Raw genomic sequence first — 24,229 nt, forward strand, 5'->3', positions numbered from 1 at the left:
TAAGCACTTTACTTAGATCCTTTTCTTTTACAAACCCTCTGAGCCTTTGTTTCCTCATCTATAAAATGAGGATGGTAGTACTTACTTAAACATTAGTAAATGCTGGAGCACCTGGCTGGCTCAGTTGGTTAAGGAGTTAAGCAGTTAAGCATCTGCTTTCTGCTCAGTTCGTCATCCCAGAACCCTGGGATCAAGCCCCGTGTTGGGCTCCCTGCTGAGCAGGGCTTCTGCTTCTCCCTTTCCTTCTTCTCCCTCCTCCCCCCAATTCATGTTCTCTCTCTCAAATAAATAAAATCTTAAAAAATAATAAGAGTCTGGGGCTCCTGGGTGGCTCAGTGGGTTAAAGCCTCTGCCTTCGGCTCAGGTCATGATCTCATGGTCCTGGGATCCAGCCCCGCACCATTGGGCTCTCTGCTCAGCAAGGAGCCTGCTTCCTCCCTTTCTCTCTGCCTGCCTCTCTGTCTACTTGTGATCTCTGTCTGTCAAATAAATAAATAAAATCCTTAAAAATAATAATAATAAAAGTCAGTGCTAACATCCTGAAGTTGGCACACAGTTTGTGAATTGGGGAACCCAAGATTTACCAATGTCCACACTCTTTCTACTATCCCTTGCTGTCTTCCAGCAAGATCTGCTGTGAGTCACATCTTACATGTATGTTTTTTTTTCTTTCATGTATTCATTACTTTTACTAAAACTTGGACTAATCCCTTAAAGGTACTTTATAGATATTAACTCAAAGGAAATGCCAATTACGCTTAAGAGGGAAAAGGAATGTTACTCCTCATCCTTCTTGTTTTCAAAATGGGGAAGCACACTTCCCTGCAAATAACGGAACCACTCTTTCCCAACATTTATTCTAAATCTTCTGTGATCATGAATGGCAGAGCGCAAGCCCGTATGACTAGTAAGTGTAAGTGCATACTTGCAATCTCACAAGCAGGATAAATTGTAAAAAGGTATGGCCTTTCCCTGAAAAAGGGTGTAACTTAATAGTTGTAAAGCTGCCTGAGAAAGAATGGTTAGTCTCCACTCTGGGGATATGGTAATCTTGTAGTGATAAGAGTGTGCTTAGGTCTCTATACAGAGGCCAGAATGAATGGGTGTACACGCACACACATATGCATAGAGCTAAGATTTATTTTGTTTCTATAAACAGTGATTTGTTCAGATTATTTCTACATACATAGAACTGCTTTATGTACCAGAAGGTGTCAGTGTGGGAAGGGATGATGTGTCTTGGGGATAGTGGGAGGAGGCAAGAATCATAAATAAAGTTCTGATCTGAATTTGACAAACTCGCAAGGGAGAAAGAATGAGCGTGCACTGAATACAGGTGGAAATTGTTTTTTAACATTTTACCAACTTAGATAGGTTACAGGACAGTAAAGAGTAAAGAAAGGGATTACAAGGCATATTCACTCTTCAAAATGTGTATAGACCCTCTGAGTTACATTGGACCACCTTGAGTCTATTTGCCAATAACATCCTTTTCTGTTTTGTTTTGTTTTTGGCAATATAGCTGCCCCGTCTGAGTGGTTACATGTGGATATCAATTGCAATATTTTCGGCATCTTTCCCCAGACTGCATTTTCTTGCTATTCCAATAGGGAAAGAGAAACAAAAGGAAGAATTTACTGAATTCCTATTAGGCCTTCCAGTCTGGGATCCCCTCCTGACTCGTTCCATCTGGGCCTAAGCATGTGAGGCCTTGCCTGGTGGATGTATGATCTGACAGGACAGCCTTTAAAATACACAAAAGAAAAAAAAATCTAGTTAACACAAATGCTTCTTAACGCATAAATATGTATTTAAGACATTTGTAGTTCCACATTACAAAATGCATATTAATGTTAGCAGTAGACAGAATGATACACAATAAAATGCAGATTTTAATTCAATTCAATGTCTAAAATTAGCGAGTTAAATTAGCTACAGTAGTTAAGGTTTATAAATTAGCTTCACTGAAGCTACACAAGATTTCTGAAAGAAACATTAGCAGTGGAACGTGCGTTTATCACTCTGAAATAGACACACTCTGCCACGTTGCTTTTGAAATCATCTTGGCGGCCCTGAATGAACTTGTGGCAGTTTCATTAAAGGCTTGCTGGAATCATTTGGTCTGTGATTTCAATTTGTTCAACTGGCCACTTTAAAGAAAGTTAATTTCTCTGCATGTTTACATTTACTGCCTGGTGCTCCCACATTTACACATCAGATTTCTATGAACAAGTTCCGCCTTTGATCCCTAGGACTTTCCCCCTAGATTCATTTAAATACATGTGTATTAAGCACCTACTAAGTGGTGGGTATGGTTCTCAGTCCTGAGGCTACAATATGTGACCTTATGTGCTTTTGTTCTGCTTGAGGATACAAATGATAAAGAAGAAAATTATAAATAATTTTGTGCTTATCAAAATGTCTATAAGAAGAATAGGGCAGAGGTAAAGAATGGGGATCATACATAGTCTGAGAAGGGAAAAGAGATTTGAAAAAGTTGATAAAGGCCAAGGAAGACCTCCCTGAGAAGATGAAACTGAAACCAAGACCTAAAGGAAATGAAAAAGGGAGCCATGTAAATATCCAGGGAAACAGAAGATAGAAAAAAATGGCAAGTGCAAAGGCCCAGGGGCAGGAGAGTTTCTGAAGTGCTTAAGGAACAGCAAGGAAGCCTGAGTGGCATGAGTAACTAGGAGAGTATAGGAGATGAGGTCAGAGGGGTAAGGGAAAACAGACTAGTTAGGAACATGTCAGCTGTGGTCAGGATTTTGGCTTTTGCTGTATAAGAGATGAGGCGTTTTAGACAAAGGAGAGATGCTTCTGAGTGTATTTTAATCGTTTGAACCAGAGATCAGTACATACAGTCAGATGAATGAACCAAGGAGCTGTTACTGTGATCATAAAAAGAAAATGAAGGTCCTGAGTGTGGTGAGAGTCAGTGATAATAAGGCAGAGATCTTCCTGCTCCCTGCAATTAATACCGATGCTCCAGTATAACCAATAACACATCTCCCCTCCTTATCTCCTAACTCCTTCCCTAAATCATCCAGAATTTAAGATGAAGCCAGACAGCAAAAAATCCTTATCAACCTCCATTCACTGATTCCGCTAACTCCACATGTTTTATTGAAATAACACTTTGCTTAAAAGAATACAGACCTGAAAATGACCCGCCAAGAAGCCCCAGTTCCTAAAAATAAAACTCTTTCTTCGCAGATCCCTTGATTTTTAGAACCCATGCATGTTTTCTTTCGTGTCACTAGCTGCTTCACAAATGGGCATGTGTTACTAGTGCATGGCCATGTTCTAACAACCCAGGTTGCTGATCACCCAGGAGGCATCTAACCATAAGAAAGAAGTGACTATTGGCTAATATTCACTTGGTATAAATTGTTGCTCTCTTGCGCAAGTGGCTGCATATCTCTTTGTAGGACGAGAGTGTTCACAGAAAGGTTGATGGTAAAGCAAGAAACGTAGGAACTCAACCAGGTCCTGAAACTAAAAGAAACATGTTGTCATAGAGGTGACTACGGGGATTCCTCCACTCTCTTAGCACTATTTGTGTGATGACAGTAAAGCACGCTCTGAGTTTTGAAGGTGATAGTTTCCCAAAGTGTCTTTTCATCCCATAATTTGGAACTTTAAAGACCTTTTCCCTGAGGAAGAAGATTATTGATGGTGTTTGGATTTCCAGATGAGCTCCTGAAGCCTTCTTGGCCCAGAAGGTGGTTAGATTATAGCAAAGATGTGAGGTCTGGGAACCCTAAGTCAGGCAAAGGGCAGGAGGGAGGAGAAGGAAGAGGAAGAAGAAGGGTTTCTTCCCTCATTCAGTTACTGAGACAAACCCAGGCAACTTTTAGAGATTGATCTGTCAGGTACCTCCTGTCTTTTAATAGACACCTCTTTCTCTTACCCAGCAGCCCTCTTCCCTAATATCATGTCACCCTCTCGCTTGCCTCTCCTGGATGTGAGCCACAATGTCAAATGACTTGCCTCACCTCCCCCTCAAACAAAACTCCACCTTTTTCAAGATCGCTGGTGGAAATGACACATTGGGAGGCACAGTGATCAAGTTCCAATGAACGAATGATTGATAAAGCAGTCGTGTATGAAGTCTAAAGAAAAGAAAGGAATTTATGCTACTAAATTTACGGTTGGTAGAATTTCTGTCAGTATGGCCACATGAAGGGAAAAAACGATCTCACATTAGTAGAGAAAGGAACAAGGAAGTCCACCGGAAAGTTGTGCCCGGAAGTGGTGTTTTCCTGATGGGCCTCAGTTTCCTCAGAATATCTTCTCTCTCTAATTTTGAGCCTCGCTCTAGGGTTCAGTTTTCCACAAAGATGCAACAGAGGTGGCAGTGTTTATGGTGACAGATGTGGATTCCATGTGCCTGGGAATGTGGGGAAAGAGCACGAGAGGGCAAGAGGTGGATGGAAAGGTGGAAATTTTTAATTTCAGTGTCAACTTCAAGGCTAAGCACCCCCACGTCCCTGCGAGCCATTTATGCTCACTTAGGTTCGCTTTACTTTGTTGTTATGTTTTTTTCAAGCCTGATGAGTATGAGTTTTGAACAAAATAAGCTCCTTTAAAGGCAACTTATTGTTATCCTCATAAAAACAAAGCATTACAATAACTTATATGAAGAATATAAACCTCTCTTGCGTCTTCTATCATGTCTCGGTGTCTGCAAGCTAGTGATTTTATGACACTTTTCTTTTTAAGTAGAATATTACCTTTCAGCTTGGAAATAAATAGTAAGCCCCAGAAGTTTTTGCTCCATGGAAATAAATAAGAATCATGCCTAAAATAAGAACCTAAAATAGTTATCACTTTTGAAAAAGAGCAGCTGAGCCACTATCATAAAACAAGACTAGAAGAATTCCAAAAAGTAGTCAATTTATAGCTGGGCTCCATGGCATAGTTTAAATTCCAGAGCCTTCAAGCATATTTTTGCATAGAAACTTGGTTGTACTTTCTCCTCTCTCCTCCTCCATGCACCCCATCCTGCACCCCACCCTCCACCGCCACAAACAAAATGCCTCCATCGGAAGTCAGAGGGCTGTCCCACTACCACAGCCCCCTACAGACTACTGGGAGCACCCAGGCGAGGAGCATCCATAGCAGGGAGCACTGAGAATGGGGTTGGAAAAGAAGACTTGGACATTTTATTAACGATTCCCTCCCTCCACTTTTCTGTTGCCTTTTGCATAAGTTGCTAACAACCAAATTAGTTAACGTTCAGGCCCTGGCAACTTGCGAAGTAATCATTCCTTTCCAAGGAGCACAGTGGGGGTAATTCTTCGTTTTATTTGTTTTCTTTTGCATTCACTGTATCTCTCTTTTCTCCTTCCTTAATTCATGTTCTTATGGTTTTCCCCTCTGTGCCTCAGCTATATATTTCTTTGAAAAATCAATAAATACTTACCTACTTACCTACTTACCTACTCTACCTCGCAGGGGTGCTGTGATGCGTAATTAATTAATGTGTGTAAGGAGCTGGGGGCTCGCACGGCGCGAGACACCCTAGAAGTGGAAAGAATCATTATTAATAAGTGTTATTACCCAATGCCTCTAGATGTCAGCAAAACATCTTTTTAAAAAATATAATTGGGCAGCCAGTTTTGAAAAGCCCGAGTTCATTCTTTCTCCCGTGTAGGGCAGACACAGAAAGAAGGGCATCAGTAGCCATGCTGGTGGGGCCTTTTCTTTTGGCTGAGGGAGGCTCATTTAATCTTAGACTATGAACTTTGAATAGAAGTGAGCATTGGAACAAAGCAGCACTTGAATGCCTTGAGGTCTGAATGGGTGGCAGGCTGCGTCATTTTCTGGACAATCCCCATGAAAGATCAGTCTTTTCTCTAAAAATAGCATTTCATTTCCTCATCTCTGAAGCAATTGGTGTTGGCAGTGAATGGATGAGAAAAGAATCTATAGATGTATAATATATAAATAAATATCTCTGTCTCCTGTTCATGCGTATTTGAGTGGGTGCATATACTCTCCGTCCACGTCTGTGTATGTGTATATACATTTATAGATATTGAGAGACAGAGATGGAGAGGCAGACACACACAAACACACAGACACACAGAGTAAATAACAGTAATAGGTGTGAGCGATTCTAACTGTGCCCAATCCAGTGATGGCTGCTATACTGGCTTCATTCCCTAACAGAAAGGTGACATGAAAATTAGGGCAATTTTCCACAGAGTGCAGGCAATGGCAGCCCAGACTGATTTTCAACAGAGAACGCAGAGCAACCTAAATGACCAGTGGTTGATGCTTATCTCAGTGACCAGTTATTTACGTCTCTGCTTTCTTCTTGCCATCATTTGGTCCATCCGGGGTGGGGCGGGGCGTGGGGGAGGCGGACTGTGAGCTGTAACTGGGGGAAGGAAACCATAGTCAGGGGAGCCTACGGAGAGACTTCTCAGCGATGTGAGTGCTGAGGGGTGACACGGTGTGAAGGAAAACAATAAACTCAGTTGGAAAAGAGCATTCAGTTAAATGTATTTTAATTCAACTCAGCACACCTTGGTTTTGTGGTTGGGTGCAAAGTTTAGACAATTTAACTTAGCAAGTACTTCTTAGGCAAAAGTTTTATTTCAAATTTGCCCACAATTAAAAAAAAATAATCCCTGCGTGTTATGTTTAAGTCAATATAGGAAGTCTCAAGTTATTTATTTTTTTTCCATTACTCAATATCACACAGACTTTATTTCTCAGGGAAGCTTCACAAAGAAGAGGTTGAACTGTTTATTCTGGTTTTGTTTGAGGTGACTAGGAAAGTTTTTTAAAGAGTCTGGCTTCCCAGAGCAGAGCAGACACCGGTCCGTGCCCGGGGCTGTGCACCTGTGCGCTCATCCGCACCTCTTGGGCAAGAGTGGAATTGCCCTTGACGAATCTGGGATAGCTTTCACCAGCTAGACCTTGAGACTCCGCCCACTGTGATAGGCTGGAACAGGGTCTGGGCTCCGTATTGACAGTGAATGTGGTCATCTGCTTTCCTTAATGCGGCCTTAGTCTTGCGGCTGGCAAATTTGAGCCCCAGAGAGGTGACCGAGGAGAGGGAGGGGGAAAGTATAGCAAGAGAGTGAGAGGAAATACAAACATTGTTTAATCAGCATTTTCTCCCATAAATTTAAACTCGCATCAAAAGAGTGAATCACATAGAGCATTGTTATTATTTTGGAGGGACAAATGTAAAACTCCACCAGAGCATTTCCGAAAGACACAGTGGTATGAATTTCCTACAGGTGTGTGGCTGGTGGCTGGTGTGTGGTGGCTGGTGGCTGGTGGCTGGTGTGTGGTAGCTGGTGGCTGGTGGCTGGTGGCTGGTGTGTGGTGGCTGGTGGCTGGTGTGTGGTGGCTGGTGGCTGGTTAGGAAGGTTTCAGGGCACATCTGCCATCAATCCCCCTCTCGATTTAACCTCCCAGCCTGTCTCCTCCTGCACTATTGCCCTGCTCCTCCTGACAGGTCTCCTTACCTATGCAGAGATTAAACCAATCTTTCAGTTTCCAGGTTCCCCTCACGGGATTGTCATAAGGCTTAATTAAATAGTGTTCATAAAGCATTCGGCTGTTCAGGTGTCCCTGGATAAAATGCAAAGCACACTATTATTGTGATTATTATGAATTAGGATGATCCTGTCTGAGGCAAGGGATGTTTCCTGCCGGCTTCTGAGAGTTCTACCACGGCCTTTAGCTCTGCAGAGAGGATTTGCAATTCAGATGGCTGAATTTGTAATCCTGGATCTTAGAAGGATCTTAGAGAACAAGAGGGATGCCAGAATGGATGACCAGGAGTTCCCAGGGTAATTTTTAAGAGGAATAAAGGAAAATTTGGCAAACAACCTGCTGAGGCCCTTAATTCTAGAATTACTCCTTCCAGAAGCATCAGGACTTCTTGCTAAAGGGCTGGCTTAAGCATCCTGGGGAAGTAGTAGTGATCATGAAGAACCAACATGGGGTCACCCAAAACAAGCAGTTTCTACAGTCTCTAGTGCTTCCTTTGATAGGATCCTGAGACCAAGAATGAGGGAAATGTAATAGACATAAAAGCAAGATTTCAGGGGAAAAATATGAAAAAGCCTTGCATGAGAGCTTTGTGACAAGTTTGAGGACCCACAGCATAAACCGTCAGCATGTAAACAGCAGAAGCCATGGGGAGCTGATTAGCAGGTAGGAATGGAACTGGGCAGCAGGGCTCCATCAGGAACTCTGCTTTGTCTAACATTTTTAAATGTCATTTTATTTAGAATGATAATGAACATATCAAATATTTTTTACATGTTGATAACTAGGGCTTAATAGACTAAGTCTCAGAGTATGAAATTCAGCATGGACAAGAATAAAGCATGGGATATGTGGTCTTTGAGGGGAGAGGCTCTACCTATTCAGAATGATATCACTACAGCCTAACATACCATCTGACAGAGTCAAGACTCAATCAATGTTGAATGAACACATTTAGAATTTGGAAACATGCCATACGAAGCAGGGCTGATGAAAGTTATTGTATTTAACTTGGAAAAGAAAAGACTTGGAATAATATGATCACTATCTCCAAGTATTTGAAGGAAGGTTGCCATGTGACAGAGGGACAACATAGGTCCTAAATGGCACAACGGATCACACAGGGAGTAGGGCGCCCGAGGCAGCTCACACGGAAATGGCTCAGGAGCCCTGAAGATGTGCAGTCTGCAGCCTACACATCTGTACAAGCACATCTGAGTGTATAAGCTTGAAACTTCTTCCTATATTGAGCCAAAAATCAAAGCAAGCTTTACAAAGATACTATGGGCTGCCTTCAGATCTAGAGATATACTGTTGGCTTGGTTTTCCAAATCATGGGGTTTGTAAAGACGTTCTGGGAAATTTCTGTTTTAAAAGGTGGTGATGATGTCAGTTTCAATTTCAATTAAAAAATAATTATCCAAATGTTTTCCCTTAAAGAAGGAGGATCTTGAACATATGCAAAAAAGGACATAATTTTCATGCTGACTGATTGATTCTATAAGTCTGTATGTGATCCAGCCACATTTTATATGTGAACCGTTACACACTTTAAAATCATTTTTACTCTTAGACATCAGGATATAATTTATACAAGTAATAAACATAAAGAAAACACTGGTGCTTTAATTGTAATACAGCTTAGTGAGGAGAATATAAATTATTTAATATCTGAATAGTGTGCACCATATACTGGGCACTGTTCTAATTTCTTTAAAGATACTAATTAGGGGCACCTGGGTGGCTCGGTTGAGCAACTGACTCTTGATTTTGGCTTGGGTCATGATCTCATGGTCATGAAATCCAGCTCTGCATCAGCCTCCATGCTCAGTGGGGAGTCTGCTTGGAATTCTCTCCCTCTCCCTCTGCCCTTCCCCCCCTCCTCTCTCTAAAATAAATAAATAAATCTTTTAAAAAATAGTAAAAAAATACTAATTAATTTAGTTTTCTTAATAATCTCATAGGGTAGGTGGACACTATTATTATCCCAATTTTACAGATGAGGAAACTGATGCACAGAAAGTTTAAGTCACTTGCTCAAGGTCACACAGCTAGAACGTGGGAAAGGTGGATTTAAACTCAGGTGCCTGACTCCAGGGTCCTCTTCCCAATATCACGTTGTGCTAGCTCTCCCTGAAAAGGCTCCTCAGAACCCACAGTGTACATTTATCTGATCAGATTTCCTATATTACCTTGTCTCCAGCTCTGCAAAACACATATTGGAAACATAGCACTTATGATCAATTTGGCTGTTCATTCTTTGGAAATAAAAGCATCCATATCTAAGATGTATAATTTACAAAGACACAGCGCTAATAGTAGACCAAATCCTTCTCCATTATCATTTCCTTCAGAAACACAAGAAAAAAAAAATCTTAAAAATAACAATTACTTTAGAACAAAATGCACAAATTCCAAACAAGAAGTTATAATAGCATTTGTTACAGATTTTAATCTTGTAAAATAGTTAATTTTAATGCATATTTTAATACAGATGCCCCCAAACCAAATTCAACACATTTTTTAAAAATTAATTTATACACAAAAAATGCTCTTTCTTACATAATTAAATAATAAGTTAAATAGTGTAAATGTGTTAAATGGGGGAAAGTAAAAATGAACTCTTATATGTCATAAATATTATTAAATAGTATATTGGAATGTTTCAGACAATTTTGAATTATAGACTGTCCTTAAATGAAATATATCTTAATTTTAAAATTTCCTTCTCCTGTGCCACGCAACATTTATGAAATGGTTTATAAACTACTCAGGGTGTTCTCAAGATTATGTTTTTGTGAAAAGGATTCCCAGTTTTTAAATGAAATCCCTTTCTAGACTAATGAAGAATAGAAAAGAGATTGAAGTCACAGAATGTTGAAGGTCTTCCTCATGTTGCTCTTCTATGATATGATATCACCAAATTTTCACTCGGTTTGCTCAGGGGGTGAGTTCACGATATCTATAGGAGCCTATCATGTTTATTCCAATGGGAAAATAGCCAGGACTCTGGGCATTTTCTAAAAGACAGAGCCAAGTTAGCTACCAAGTTTGTGATTCTGGAAGGAGGGAGACATTTTAAAATAGCTTCTTCTTGTCCAAATCCTACTCATTTTTCAATTCCCAATGACAATTTCACCACGGCCCAGCCATTTCTGATTACTCCAGCCTCCTTGATCTTCTTTAGGACTTAACCTGGCCTCTTAGTCACCTGGTGACTTGCATTGTTGTTAAAGCAGAGACTGCTGCCTATCTCTTATAATCTCCTTCAAGACGTTTGCCATCCTCAGGGCACATCAGTTGCTTAAGTATCCAGCTCTGGATTTTGCTGCAGGTCATGATCTCAGGCTCATGAGATCCAGCCCCACGCAGGGGTCCGCTCAGTGGGGAGTCTGCTTAAGACTCTCTCCCTCTCCCTCTACATTTTCCCCACCCCGGTGCAGGCACCCACTCACATGCAGTACTCTCTCTCTTTAAAAAAAAAAAAAAAAAAAAGATATTTGCCATCCTTTTTATTATGGTTTTAAATTTAGGTGCCTGCTCTGGGGTCTCCCTCCTTTTCAACACTTTTTGAATGTTTCCTTTGGAGTATGGTCATATATCAGTGCTATGTACATAGTATAGGTGATCAAGGTGGTTTCAGCCATCTGCTGAAGACTAGACTAGACTAATCCTTTGTTTCCTTACCTTACCTTGCTTTTAGTGCCTGTAACAGAAAATAAAAACCACCACCAAAACAACAGTAGGTACTTGGAGACTCTGTACCCTGGCTCCCTGCTGGATGGACTTCAGTGGGAATAAGAAGGCAGCCAACATGCCTGAAGACTGGGGAGCAGGAACCCTCTCCTAACTGTGAAGATTCCTTTGGGTCTCTTGGCAATTTGTAGTGCTAATTTATTGCCCGAAGTATTACCAGAACCATCTAATCTGTTTAATTTCATAAAGTTTCACTTCCTTTTTCTCTATAAATCTCCTCCTTCCCAGTTTTATGCCAAGGATGACTCTGTGACTGCATTAACTAAAAGAGTAATGGAAAATTAGAGAGGAACTAACGACCTCAAGTTTCCTGGGAGAACTTTAAAACATGGCCCCGAGGTCTGAATTTCTGATCCTGGTGCTCTCACTGTGTTTCAAAACCCTGGCCCTACAAATGTCTTCTTCACTTTAATGTATTTCTGTCCCAATTAGCTTAGAAAATTATTTGTTTATTGAAAAATGGCAGCAGATATTTGGGATGTCCTTACAGGAGAGAATGGAGGTTGGGGATGGGAAGACAAGAACAAAGAAAAATGCAATCGAACAGCTGCAGAAGCAGGACAGAAAGAATCTAGAAGGTGCAACTGGTCCAGTGATCTCTCTCTCTTAGCTTTTTTTTTTTCTTTTTTTGCCAATTTCTGTGTATGCGTGTGTGTGTGTGTGTGTGTGTGCGCACGCATGTGTCTCTCAACAAAAGCCTAAGCAGTTAAAAATGGAGACACTCTATGCCACTTAATAGCATCTCTGTTGATATTTCTCCAGTAGGTGTAAGTACTGAGAGCAACAGCACCTCTTGTCACCAGCTGTGGATGGGGAGTGGCTGCCTCAGGGGGATCTGAGCCTAAAAAATCCACCACTGAGAAAAGGCAATAACAGAAGTCTGTTGCTGTCTAACCTACCATATAAATGAAACAATCAAACAAGACAACAAAGGAAACTCCAGTAACCACCAGAGGCAAAAGCAGTTGCTGTAATATATCCTGGCTTCAGTGACTATTTTTAGTGTCTTCCCATCCCCCCCCCCTTAAAAAACCCTCTAATTTAGATTAACTGGGGAAAAACATTAAATAATTCAAGAGAGTCAGAGATGGGGAGTAGCAGAGAGACAGGGAGGGCACGCATGTGAACGAAATAAAAAACCACACTGATACCTTGAAATGTACGTGTGAACTTGCTTGTAATCAATGGATATTGGAGATTGTTTAAGAATCAAAGGACAGGCCGCTCATCAGTTTCATCCTCTGTTCCTTTCTTCTCATTCGTGAGTCTGTACTCTACATACACTGAGTCCACTCAGAGAAAGGATTTTCATGAATGGGAGGAAGAAAAATAATCATTTATCCCAATCATTTTTATTAGCGGATTATTTTAAGTTCCCTCTGGGCACAATACTGCACATGTTGGACCAGCAGATCTGAAACTGTCTCCCAGAACTTTTGTGGGAAAACGTAGGCAGAAGTCACTAAATTACTCCTTGCCAAAGCACATGTTTTTGTTTATTTGAAGATTTTATTTATTTATTTGAGAGTGAGAGCACACAAGCTGGGCGAGGGGCAAAGGGAGAGAGACAAGCTGACTCCCCACTGAGCTGGGAACTCAAGGACAGGGGACTCAGTCCGGGGGATCCTCAGATCAGGACCTGAGCTGAAGTCAGATGCTTAAGGGACTGAACCACCCAGGTGCCCCAAAGCACATGTTTTAATACCACTTGATCCAGCACTCTGTTGTCAGTGGGCAAGGATGATAACTGAACTTTCAATGGAGCTGTGAAGTCTTCTGGACTCCGGGAAGATCTGAATACTTCGAACACAAATCCATGGAATTTCATATTTATTTTTAAAGAACTCTGGAAATGATCTTGCTGGTATAATTAACATCTGAGAATAACTGAGACAGAATGACGCTTTCTCAGAACACCGTCTTATTATATCTCATTTACTGCAAAAAGCCCCCTCCCAAGAATTACATCCTGACGTGAGAGCCCACTTACCTCCTCTCATGCCGAGGTGACATTTGTTCCAAGAAGAACTTCCTCACACTGTACCATTTTGTTCCATCTGGTCAAGTTTTAAACACTTTAAGGTGTTGGATCCCCATTCGCAAACATCCCCTACATGTTCATTAAGGCTTAATTAAGGATACTCCTCTGAGAGGCATTTACATTGAGACTATCCGATGGCAGGATTTCAGACAGCAAGTCCGACAAATACCATGGTGGGGTGTTGGGCTCAACAGAGGACACCACAAGGACATTGGCAGAAGGGAAGAGAACCTGAAAATGAAGAGAAGGGTTCTGTGCTCAAGAAGGATCATCTTTCAAGAGCGCAGTCTTTAACGTGATGCCCTTGAGCACAGGGCGATTGCACAATGAACTGGAGGGAGGCTGTTCCAAGCCCCAGAGGGGAAGCCCCATATCTGGACCAGGTCAGGATACCAGCACCACGTGGCAATGAGCCTAGAGAGCATGAGGAAGCAGAGGGAGAGCGAGCTGTCTAGAAAACAGCGATCCAGGGACCCATGAACTCTCCCTCCAAGGAGACTAGACAGAAAAACATCCCAGGAAAGAGCAGACGTGAACAGTAGCTGGAATGGGGGCTCCCAGAGCCATAGGAAAAGGGCCATGGCAGGATATAACAGAATCCTGGGGTCTTTTATGTGTCAGAGAGGGAACTGTTAAGGGCAGGGCTCTGGTTTAGTGACCAAAAGTGAAACAAAGAGGGATGACATGAAGGGCTCTTTCTGGAGATCTAAGGCATATAAAGCTTTTTCTGGAGATCTACAGGAAGTGCATCTCAACGCATTTCCATAATCTTATTGCATTGTGTAAAACCATGCTCTCTTTAACTTGGGCTTATTTAAGTAAGGGCCTGGTATGATGATGTATTTGTGTAATATGCAGAGTCTCCATACACAGTCGTGTCAGTTCTGTCCCTGCAGGTAGTCAAATACCCGACCCGACTCTAGTCTCTGTTGGCTCTGGACTATGACAAATGATTGTTTGCAGAGATATCCCCCCCATGCTTATTTTTCTGGACTAATATAAAGTCTACCCTTTTATCTACTGCTTCTTGTTTAGTCTATGTATTACTGTATACTTTTGTAGCTCTGGATTTCTGTTAGTCTGACTCTGTCCTTCTCTAACCCCCACTCCCAGATGCCTGTGAGTTTTTGTTTTCTGTTCATTTATTCCTTGTCTCCTTGTTTCCCTTACAGATGATACATATATAAAGTTTCTAGACATAAAGTTACTCGCACTCAGCAGTAATCATTGCTGATATTTACAAATATTATGGGCATTTAGGGACAAATAGTAATCATAACTGACATTTATAAGTCATGTTAGGTATGTCATGGACATTAATTCTTTCACTCACCACAAGGGCTCTATCATGGTAATAAGTAGGTACCATGACAAATAAGGAAACAGAGTCAAATGTGTTCAAACCAGGAAGTGGTAACTCTAGGATTAGATCCCCAGCTATCTGCTCTGAGCCCACGCCCTTAACCTTTACACAATATTGCCCCCTTTATAATAGCGTATGTGCAAAAATAGCCCCTTGGGGAACATGACCTCAGGTTTATCTTTAATGCTTTACAGCTCATAAAGTTCTTTTGCATACACGATTTCATCTCTGCATCCAGGAAAACATCCAGGGTGTTATTAGAGGAGTGGAAAGACTTACTTTTCAGGATTCTGCAGAACTAAGGTCTGGATTCAGTTTTTGTGATCTAAATTGGGCACTTTTTCTACTTTTCAACCACTTTCACTACAGAATGGGACTGCTGCTGGCAGGATTCAGATGGCCATGAAGGCAGCGTATATGAGCTGAGAGTGTAGAAGGAGGTAGAGAGATAGATTTACAAGAGGACATAGGGCAGGTAGAAGAGATTTGGTAGACGTCTGTTTGGGTCCAAGAAAGTCCAAGAGCTTTGAGTGCAGAAATTCATTTAAAAAAAAAAAAAAAATCCCCTTCTCTTAAAAAGCATCCTTGGGGGCAGGGATATAGACCAGACCAGTGCTTTTTAAATGCTAATATGCACAGGAGAATCACCCTGGGATCTTATTGAAATGTAGATTCTGACTTAGAAGAGCCACGGCTTGACACTCTGCACTTCTAACAGGTCCCCAGGGATGCCCTGCTACTGGTCATGGGCCATACTGTGAGTGGCAGGTTCTCCTGCCCTAGTTCTCTGAAACCCATGCATGTTTTCTGAATTCCCCACCAGCCTTTAGGTCACAGTCAACCTGCCCACCTCCCCCTGGTAGAAGCCTGCTAGGCGAAAGGGGACCTACTTCTGAAACTCCAATTACGGAAACTACCACTTTCGCCCAGGAAGCATCTGAATCATGTGGCCATTCGTCTCAGGCACCGAGGAAACACTTCCATCTTTCTATGAGTTAATGAGGCAAGAGCATTTATTGACAAGACCCTCACCCCGCCCCTCCCAAATGGAGAAGTTTCTAGAAGCTCTTTATATGCCTGAGGACACAACCTGCCCTGAGTGACCTACATTGAGGGAGCCAGATGAGCTAGGCAGGGACCCCTGAGTGTAAGCCCTTCCTCTCTACTGGGTGCCCCCAGTTTTCACTCCCAGATCACACAGGACTGAATGGCACTCCTCGGGTGCCCTCCCCACTCTGACGCCAGCCCTTTGAAATGATATTAGCTCTGGCTAATGGTCTGTAAATGTGTCAGAATGATGCCACCTAGTGCCACGGACGCCATTTTCCCTTGTGAAGTCACACTGGCTGCACCACAGAAAGCCAGAATATAATTAACGTTAATTTGGTTTTTCACTGAATGACGACTGCACAGCAGTCATGGTCTCTACCCTTTGCTTATTTGGGGGACTTTTTTTTTCCTAAGGCACTGTGGGGGTGGGGCAGGAATATTGGGTGGGCATGGCATATTTGGCTTCCTTTTTGGCTGATGTCTTGGAGGTCCTCGATCAGTACAGATTAATGGAATGTGCACAATTGGTATTTGTCTCTTGCTTTTGTTTTGAATTTAGTGGCTTCATGTATGCCTAGAAAGAATCCCAGGGAGACCGATATTCTAAGTCCCTCATTCTGTCCCTTTGGGCAAAATAGGCCCCCAAATTTCCAGGTAGACCAGCACCTATTAGGTGTATAAACTAGTTCAAAAAGCCTTCAAGGCAGTAAATATCCTTGCCATCAAAAGAATCTGATTCAGCAGTAGTACCATTAATTTGAAATACATTTCCAGGGCAGTAAGGCCCATGTTCTATCTTCTCATCTTTTAATTAATATTACATTGTTGTACTTGGTTTCTTTAAGATCGGGTTTTTTTTTTTTTTAAACAATTTCATGGATGATGTGACTTATTCAATGTTCTAATATACCCCTGTAAGGTGTAACACCTCCATAAGAAAGCTGATCTGAAAGCCTGCATTTTTGCTATGACCTGGTTTGCCCATTTCTTCTTGTAGATGTCAGAGAAATAGAGAATATCCGGGTCCATGGCTCCAATTTCTCCTATCTGAGAAATTGACTAGACCGACTAGTGGTCAGTCTACCCAACCCGGGCTTTCCACAGGTTGGTGTGTGATGGTTTGTTTGTGGAAATTTCACAGGAATATGTGTCTACATGTTCAAAGCCTTGCAAATAAGAACCCTCCAGATGCTTTGTTGTGTTTGGTACGATGCCAACCTCTGGGCACCACTAATCCTCCAAACAGCAGAGGTATATCTAGGATACAGTCCTTCCCAGCCAGTGGTGGATACTTGGAAATACATCATAGTGAGTTCCAAATCTTTTGTCTATGATTCTCAATGACTCAATGAGAGGGAAAAACAAAACAAAACAAAACAAAACAAAACAAAAAACCTAGGAACAAATCTTTCTGACATTTTGCACTCCAGATTTTATAGCTTACTATGAGGAAAGGGATACTGTGTGTCATGATGGGGACCTTTGGACAATGGTAGATCAGGTCAGACATGATTGCCCTTTCTGAGGAAAGCTGGACTCACAGCACTTTAAGATTTAGGTTGAACTCTAGGCTGAGAGTGGCCTTTCTCGTGGTGTTGGGTCACTGTCCCTTAGAAAACACAGAATTCCCTCCACAAGGAGGGACCCTACTGGTGCTGTAGTGGCTGCATCCTTTTCAAAGGACTGTTGCCTTGTTAATGGGGAAGGCAAGTCCCAGGAATTGTAGCTGCTCCTTGTCACTAAGGGTATAATGGATCAGAAGTTCAAAGTTTCATTGACCAGGAGGGTCACAGCAGAAAATCCAGATGATAAAGAAATCTGGAGAATTTAGACCTGAATAAAAATTTAACTAGAGGAATGTTTTGGTGACTGAAACTCCTGAAGAGGAATTACCCTACCGAGATCTCCAAATGAACAAGCCTTCCACAGGACTGCGGAAAGGAAAACCCAGTGCAGGTGAGACCCCTCGTGTCATACCCATGTTTTCCCTATCCTCTAATATGGCAATTGTGGATTCTCTGGATTTGAATTTTCCTTTTTTTTTTTTTTTTTTTTAAGATTTTATTTATTTATTTGTGGAGAGGGAACCCAATGTGGGGCTCGATTCCAGGACCCCGGGATCATGACCTGAGCCAAAGGCAAACGCTTAACTGAAGGAGCCATGGAGGCACCCCAGGATTTGAATTTTTCTAAGGAGCCAATGGAGTCTAGTTCCTGTGAATCCAAAGCGTGTACCTCCCTATGGCATTCCCTATAGGTGGTCATCCAGCTTCCAGGCAAATTACCTAAGAGATAAGAGATTCTTTCTCAGGGTAGTTCATTTCCTTCCTATCTCCTAGGACAGTTGGAGGCAGCTAATACAGTGGAAAAGTTCAAGCCCCGACTCAGCCCTGCAATCCTGGGCAAGTCTCTTCCTCTGTCTCTCCCTCTACATCCCAGCATGCTTTCAGCTGAAGTGAAGATACAATAAGGAGCATCCATTAGTCAGTCACTTGCAAGGTGTAAGGAACAGAGACACATTCAGGCCAACGTAGTTAATGATGACATATGGAGGAGCAGGTGACCACCTTGCAAGCTGCCAGGTGAGGCCTCTCAGGAAATCATGGGAGTTCCAGACCCTGCAGCCTTTTGGCATTCTGATAATTTTGCTGTCTTCCCAGCAGCTCATTTCCACTTCCCATCACTCTGATGGGCCACCAGTAGAGCGATATCACTTCTATCTGTGCTTCCACCTCCCCTGGTGCTAACTGACAGCCTTACTCCTGGTGTCTCCAATCCACAATGAGCCAATCCGATTGGTGGGTCAGCCCGTCACGATACAGTGACGACAGTCCTGGATCAGGTGAACTCTCACTGGGGGCTACTCACACCCCATCACTCTTGGTTCAGATATTCACGAGATCACTGGCAAGTATTTAGTGGGTCCATGCTACATGTCACACTCCATTTTAGGCACTAGGGATTCAGAGGTGAGCAAATCGAAGTCCCTGTTCTCTCAACAGGAAGAGAGACAATAAGTGAGTAGACAAACCAATAAGACAGTTTTAGACAGCAACACAATTTGTGAGGAATATAAAAAAGGGATCGAGGGGCACCTGGGTGGCTCAGTGGGTTAAGCCTCTGCCTTCAGCTCAGGTCATGATCTCAGGGTCCTGGGATTGAGTCCTGCATCGGGCTCTCTGCTCAGCAGGGAGCCTGCTTCCCCCCGCCTCTCTCTCTGCCTGCCTCTCTGCCTACGTGTGATCTCCATCTGTCAAATAAATAAATAAATTCTTTAAAAAGGGGGGGGGATAGAGAAGAGAGGGGGTTGGAGGTGACTGCTGATCCTCAGATCAGAAAAAAAGGTTTCTTAGGGGTGCATTTGAGCTGAACCCCAAAGGAGGGGAGGTACCATTCCAGGGTAATGAAGAAGGGCACTTTAAACCAAGACAGTGAGTTCAGAGGCTCTGAGACCAGTAAGGGTTTGGTGTGACTGAGGACAGAAGGAAGATCGAGGGGTCTGCAACATTAGAAATTGAGGAGAGAGTGAAGGGGGCAGACAAGAAGGAGAAGTGACAAGGGGCTTGCAGGCCATGACAGAAGTTTGGATTTTAGGCTCATTGCAATGGGAATTCATTGAGTCATTTAAGGAGGAAAGATTTTTGTTTGATTTCACTTTGAAAAGATGAGCAAAATATGAAAAAAGATCCCAAGGATTGGGAATGACTACGGAAGAAAGCTATTGCAGTGGATCAAACAAGAAATGATAATTCTCCAACCAGAGTTTTAGAAGTTGCGACACTAAGAAGCATTTCAAATGATGATTTAGGGGCGCCTGGGTGGCTCAGTCAGTTAAGCATCTCCCTTCAGCTCAGGTCATGATCCCAGGGTCCTGGGATCAAGCTCCAGCTCAGTGGGGAGCTTGCTTCTCCCTTTCCCTGTTTACCCCCTTCACTCTCACACTCTCTTGTTATCTCTCTCTCTCTCAAATAAGTAAATAAATAAAGTATTTAAAAATAAATAAATAAGGATTTATTTTGGAGCTGAGTCGAGAGAACTGTTTCTGGTTCAGATGGGGAATGCGAGGGTAAGGGGGAAACAGGATGACTCCCAGGTTTCTTATTTAAGCCGCTGAGTGGTTAGTGGTGCTGTTTATTGAAATGGGAAGACTTGGAGAAGCACGGCTGGGAGACTCAAGGACAGTAAGAATTCTGTATTCACCACGCTAAGCTTGTGGTCTGAGTAGAGATGTGAATTCTGCAGCAGGACATGCGAAATGGTCGTCCAATAGCGACTCCATCTTTGGCCCTCCATCTTGTTCACGTTTGCTCAGTGACCTCTCCTGGACTACATGTTCCAGGCACCTTGGAGATGAACATACATACCTTAGATATGCCCGCCAGGGCTAGGATGGGGTGAGGGTTGTGTTGGCCTCCCCTGAATGTTAGAGATAGCATGGTCTTTCCCCTTCCTGATGTACAAGGTGGTACCACAAGATCTAACCAAAGATTAGCTGTCACTGAGGTAATGTGCAAGCCCTTTGATTTCACTACAATGTCCTTCTCCATGACTCTTGCTCTTTAAAATCTGGGGATAAGGTCTGGATTTTACAGAGCATAACTATGGATTGTCGTCTGCCCGATCCAATCCCCTGGTCAGTAAGTTACCCTGAGCAAAACTCTGTGTAAACTCAGTAGGATAGCCTGTTTTGTTTTCTGGTCTCAAAGAGCCATATCAATTTGGGGGATACTTTACTGTCTCTCCTCCACCTTCCAACATGTGGAATTCAGAGGAGAGATCAGGCTGGAAGGACTGAGAATTCATCTACCTAAACATAGCTTTAAAAGATAGGGCCCTGGTGGTGCCTGGGTGACTCAGTCAGTTAAGTGTCTGCCTTCCGCTTGGGTCATGAGCCCAGGGTACTGGGATTGAGTCCCACATCGGGGTCTCTGCTCAGGAGGGAGTCTGCTTCTCCCTCTGCCCCTCCCCATTGTTTGTGCTCTCTCTCTTTCTCTCTCTCAAATAAATAAAGTAAAATAAAATAAAATAAAATTATAAGATAGGGCTCTGAATGAGACCACAGAGGACAAGGCATAAACAGAGAAGAGGGCTGGGAGGATATGTGGGGGTACCCCAAGCCTGACAGGGGTATAGGGGATGAGGAACCAGCCCACAAAAGAGTTACTGTGGCAAATCTCACAGAGGGGGTAGACCTGGAAAGAGCAAGTGGTGCACAGACCCGGAGAAGAGAGAGTCTCAAGGTGAATGTGACAGTCTACTCCAGATACTGCAGAGAGGCAGAGCAGTTTCTACAGGCCCTTCGCAAACCACACAACAAGCACACATGTGAGTTAGTTTTTACGCGGCTAGTCACGCTGTCCTGGCTTTCTCCTATACCTGTCCTCTTGCCCTCCTGCTTGGGCTCTCCTGGCATCTTTACCAATCCATCCATCCTTCCTTTTTTATATTTTTATTTTTATATTTTTAAGATTTTTAGAATTTATTTGACAGGGAGAGACATAGCAAAAGAGGGAACATAAGCAAGTGGATTGGGAGAGGGAGAAGCAGGCTCTCCACTGAGCAGGGAGCCTGACATGGGACTCAATCCCAGAACTCTGGGATCATGACCTGAGCTGAAGTCAGAAGTTTAATGCCTCAGCCACCCAGGCACCCTTTGCCAGGATCCTTTCTATTTTACATATAAATCTCAGCTCAGGAAAGCTTTCCTGAATTCCCCTCCCTACCCCTACCACCCAGTGTACTCAGTGACCCTCCAAGGCATTTTCCTATATGTAATTCTCAAATAGCACTTAGCACACAGTCTCATAATTATATATTTGTTTATTACCCTACTGAAAAAAAATTTTTTTTAAATGTGCTTTTTAAAGCCCCATTTCCAGTGTCTGACTTGGCCCGAAGTTAATTGATGAGTTTGGTGAGTTTGAGTACTCTCCTTTGTAGGAACTAACTCTGCCCTCTGGGGACTCCCCCAGTGGCTCCTGCTCCTCTGGCTGGGCTTGCATTACTAACCCATCCTCACTGGGTCTGAGGGCATTGTCCAGTGGCCACAGCTTCCAGCCCAGGGCTGCCTAAGGAAGGAGAGGGAGTCAGGAGCTGGCGTAAGCTACAACATCTGGTAAGTTTCACCCATGCAATCCCATCTTTTTTGTTTAGTTTTGTTTTGCTTGTTTCTGAGTGATATAGGCTGGATCTTCCACCCGAAGCTATGTATCATCCAAGCAGCCAGGGAGGTCGTGGCCAATTAGAACCCCGGAACTTGTTTATCAGTCAGTCAACAACCGTTAGCAGAATCCACTGGGATGCAGGGCACTGTGCGCGGCGTGTAGCAGCAGTTATGTTGGAGTTAGGCTGAATTAGTTTCATTTTCACAAACATATAAAGTCCCTAAGAATCCTTACAAACTGTTAATTCTACTCTTGTTTTACGAGTGGACTCATGGGGCAAACAGATGTAAACTACAGCCGACTCCAAAGAAAAAAAATAATAAAGTGATTGTGAATTTAGCACAAATACTTCTGCAGAGGGTGCCTGGGGTGCTCTTGTAAACCCACTCTCAGAAGGCAGCCTTCAAACACTGCCACCTGTCAAGTATTAACCAGGCTAGCTTAAAACAGAGAGCCCAGTTACAATTTTAACTAATGTAATACTGGGGATTCCCAAGCTGCCCGGTGCTATGGAAAGAACCTAGAAGCCTGGGAGGACGGTACCACACATTGGAATGAAATGTTGCCACCCATGGTTGTCCAGGGTACCACTTCCCAATATATATACAATTTGTTACACAAATTGTTATACTGTAGATCCCATTGTAGCTGATCCGCACCCCAGGGAGTCTGCTTTTATAGATGCAGTGGAAAAGCCTGGGGAGTCAAACCCTTGTGTTCAGATGTCAAAGCTTGTATTTTCCCACTTACTTACAAGTAGTTATTGGCTATTAAAAAACAGATGAAATGACATCTTATAGAAGGTGTGGTGTCCATGAGCCTGATAATTCCAAGTCTTTCTCCAGATTTGCTGACTTGTGGTTTCTTGCTAGATGACCTTTCTCCCTTAGAGCTTTGACAAAATCAGCACATGGACTGTCCCATCTCCTCCCCATGTTTATCCTCACCTGACTCGGTATGTCTTGGCCTGAAGGATCTGGGGGCTCGTGGACTCATCCTTGCACTTGAAGCTTCTCCTCCTTTTCTTGCCTCCTAAGTGCCATCAGCTTCTCATGGCACCATGAGTGAAATGTTCCAAGAGAATGCTCCGAGTTCCAGAAGTGGCAGAAAACACTCGCATGAAGCTTTAAAAATTTCTTGGCCAAATGATAAAAAGGAGACATGGTAGTCACTCTGAAAGTCAACGAGAAGAAAATTATTGGAAATAAGGCATAGGATGTTGATGACTAACAAGCAATGCGGGTTTTAGAGAAAAGTGTCTTGAGGAACGCCAGACTCCGCTGGACACATAGTGATCGCGAACAAGTGCTGGGCCCTGGGTATGCAAATACCAGCACAGGACACAGGCCCTGTCCCGCAGGAGTTAATGTGTGTGTCGTAGAGACAAACATCCCATGCCTGGTAAACATTGACTTTCAGGGTTCTGATGTCTGCTCTAATATTGGTATTCTCTGTGACTCTTAGCTTCTCCCTAAACACAAGCAGTTGTTTGTCAAAGACAAAGTAAAGAAGCTCGTTGTGTGATCTTGGGAATGGCCGGGTACATTTCTTAGAAGTCTCTCGCCTCCTGGGGACTGTGGCTTCAGGAATCGAGTGCCAGACTCCCCCTGCTCTCCCTGGGCAACGAGCTATTCTTGCTCCTCTGCCTGGGATGGGGTCTCAGGAGGCAGCCTGAGTTTGGGGTTGGCAAGGGTAGCTGTGTTTGGGGGGCGGGACTTCATGGGGCTTCATGGAGGGTGGATCCCTTGGAATCCATGGAGGTTGACAGTTTCTGAAGAGGACTTCTGGTAATAAGGGTGAGATATGTATGAGCCTTCCAGAAACAGTGGAACGGGTGTTTTCCCCATAACAAATGCAAGTGCTGAGAGAGCAGATGACTACTGCTCTGTCCTACCCCTGGGATGGCACGTCCTGGAGAATGTGTGCTATTCAGGGAGGTTCAGTGAGCGAACCCCCCAAATCATGTTTAGATCTAAACACCCAATTATTTTCCCGAATTTAATCATGTCTTTCTCCTCCCATGGCTTCCCACAGCTCTCTGACATCATTCTCTCTCTCTTTCAGGCAACGTCATCTTGTGAATTCTGGCTGGGAAAAGAATTCAGTGTTGGGCAAGGCTAAATCATGATAAATGCATTCTCCAAGGACGGAGTTAAAACATAGACGGCTCCACAACCTGTTCTCTTAAAGGTGATCCCAGGTTTTTTGTATTAGGGTTCCAGATTACCACTTCCTCAGTGGCTCTTTTTGACAATTATTACGAACAACCTATCCTCAGAATTACCGGAATGAAGAGGAGATTCTAGTTATGGACAGGAACATGAGCTTCTGGAGACA

This window comes from Lutra lutra, chromosome 6 (assembly GCF_902655055.1).
Source record: "Lutra lutra chromosome 6, mLutLut1.2, whole genome shotgun sequence".
In the NCBI taxonomy this organism is placed as follows: Eukaryota; Metazoa; Chordata; class Mammalia; order Carnivora; family Mustelidae; genus Lutra; species Lutra lutra.